Below are 3,136 nucleotides of genomic sequence, written 5' to 3' on the forward strand. Positions count from 1 at the left end.
ACTACTACTACTACTACTACACACACACACACACACACACACACACACACACACAACACTCACACACACACACACACACAATACATCAATACCACACACACACACACACACACACGCCAAAGTCATACTAACATTGTTGTTCACGCAGCAGTAAATCACACAGGAGAGTTTAATAGACCCGATAATAACATAGTTCCAGTCTATCCCACGATAAAAAGGGTACCACACAGTGAATAGAATAATGCACCCCGTCAAGTCTTCTTCATCTATTTGAAACACTGGTAATAGATCATAATACTCGGCTTTTCTATTTCCACGGGAACATTAACCTAGTGTAGGATGATGGTGGTGGTGGTGGTGGTGAGATGATGGTGATGATGGTGATGGTGGTGGTGATGGTGGTGATGGTGATGGTGGTGGTGATGGTGGTTATGGTGGTGGTGGTGGTGGTGGTGGTGGTGGTGATGATGATGATGATGATGATGGTGGTGGTGGATGATGGTGATGATGATGATGATGATGATGATGGTGATGGTGGTGGTGATGGTGGTTATGGTGGTGGTGGTGGTGGTGGTGGTGGTGGTGGTGGTGGTGATGATGATGATGATGATGATGGTGGTGGTGATGATGATGGTGATGATGATGATGATGAATGATGATGATGAGGGTCATGGTGGTGTGGTGGTGGTGGTGGTGGTGGTGGTGGTGGTGGTGGTGGTGATCATTGGTGATGATGGTGATGGTGGTGATGATGGTGATGATGATGATGATGATGATAGGTTAGGTAAATAGTGATGATTGGTGCTAGTAAAGGTATAGGAACGTGTGGGAACCCAATCATGAGGAACTGGTTTGTGTTGATGTTGGTGAGTCATGGTAGATAGATAGATAGATAGATAGATAGATAGATAGATATAAGTGTGTTGATATATGTATGTATGTATGTATGTATGTATTATATGTTACACTTACACGTAGACACAAACACACACACACACACACACACACTCAACACTACCCCCTCCACACAAACACACCACCACCCCCCCTCTTTACACCCCCCCCTCACCCTCCTAGAGACACACGACAGACAGACAAACGCATCATTTAGGTTCATCATACACTTTAATAACCACAGCAGTTCACAATATGTTCCCACGCATCGCTTCGCCTCTGCTTTAAACTGTAAAAATTGAATCGGCAATTTCGGTCATAAATCAAGGAGGTGGTGTGTCGAGAGGCGCGTGGCTGTGGTGGTGTCTGGCCGCTGAGAGGGGGAGGGGGAGGGAGAGGGAAGAATGAAAGAATAGAGAGGGGGGGGTATGGGATAGGATGAGAGAGAGAGAGAGAGAGAGAGAGAGAGAGAGAGAGAGAGAGAGAGAGAGAGAGACGTATGCATCACCAGTACACACACACACACACACACACACACACACAGGCAGCTCTGGTTCACACACACCTCACATTATCCTCACTACAATCAATGGCCTTTAGTCCTCAAATTAGTGAGAATTTATGGCAGTACAGCACGCCGAGGTGTAGGTAGTGCACGACCAGGTATAGGTAGAGCGCGACCAGGTATAGGTAGTGCACGACCAGGTATAGGTAGTGCACGACCAGGTATGGGTAGTGCACGACCAGGTATAGGTAGTGCACGCCGAGGTGTTTATCCCGGGGCCGCCGCGTTAATACATAGGTGGTGTGGCTGTGTCGTTAACCAGAGTGAATCACCACTAACCAGCATCTATGTTATTAACCAGAGTGAATCACCACTAACCAGCATCTGTGTCGTGTGGTGTGAGTGCTTCTGATGGCTCTAAATTACAGACACTGCTACAGTACACGTGACCTCCTGTATTATATATGATATAATATCTCATCTAGTTTATAATTCTTGCCAGAGGAAAAAAACAAAAAAAAACAAAAAAAATGTATTAAAATAAAATCTACCTCTACTAAATTTATAATACGGAATATTAAGTAAATTTGTTTCCACACTCAACCCTTAGACACAAACCTTAAATTTTCTTAACTTTAACTGAATCTAAAACTGAAAACTAATAAATACATTTCTATTGACTTTTATAGATATTGGTATTATTAAAATCTTTATTATATGAACCACGAACCTAACCTCCCCCCCCTCCCCCCCGCTCAGGTACTTCATAAATAACACGTCAAAATAAATGTATTCAAACTTAGGGGGAAAATATTGTTTAATTTTATCTTAGTCCGACGAAAGAATTCCACCGCTGGCAGAAGGTGGATGATCGTCTGGCGTATAGGTATATGTGAAGGTAGGTTGAAGAGAACCGCCAGGCGCTGTTCTTCGCTCGTGTGTGTGTGTGTGTGTGTGTGTGAGGTCTTTTCATTTATCAGAGGTGCCAGATTTTTTGCTGATCACACACACACACACACACACACACACACACACACACACACACACTGTAACACACAATCAATAACGATTCCAACATCTCCCGTAGTTAACACACGGTGAGGGTGGAGGAACTGGGTGGAGGGTGGAGGAGATGGGTGGAGGGAAGAGTTAGGTGGAGACTGGACGTGGTGAGTGGTAGAGATGGTGGATTGTGGGTGAAAGCGTTGGGTGGAGTAGGGTGGAGGTAACGCATTGTGGATGGAGGAACTGGGCGGAGGTATAAAGGTGTTGGGTAGCGGCTGAAGGTGGAGTTAAGGAGGAAGAGGAGGTGTTGTGGGTGGAGGAGGAGGTGGTGTGGGTGGAGGGGGAGGTGGTGGGAGGGAGGTGTGGGGTGGGGTGGATGAGGGTGGTGGGTGGGAGGGGAGGAGAAGGAGGAGGAGGTGGGGTGGATGAGGTGTGTGGTGGGTGGAGGAGGGGTGTGTGGTGTGGATGAGGGGTGTGGGTGGATGAGGTAGGTGTGGGTGGACAGGTGGTGGTGGGAGGAGGTGGTGGTGGGGTGGAGGAAGCGGCCTTCACGTGTGATTACTACCCCCTCCCACCTTCCCTTCCCACCCTAACCATCAACCTCCTGCCCTCTCCAGGGCGGCATCACGTGCACCACGCCTGGAAAGGGTCTCACAGGCACCATAAAAGACCTTCAGGTTGCCCCCTCCCCCATCTCCTCCTCCTCCCCAACATCAAGCGAACCTCCTCCTC

The sequence above is a fragment of the Homarus americanus genome, unplaced genomic scaffold (assembly GCF_018991925.1).
Source record: "Homarus americanus isolate GMGI-L3 unplaced genomic scaffold, GMGI_Hamer_2.0 scaffold24260, whole genome shotgun sequence".
Classification (NCBI taxonomy): domain Eukaryota; kingdom Metazoa; phylum Arthropoda; class Malacostraca; order Decapoda; family Nephropidae; genus Homarus; species Homarus americanus.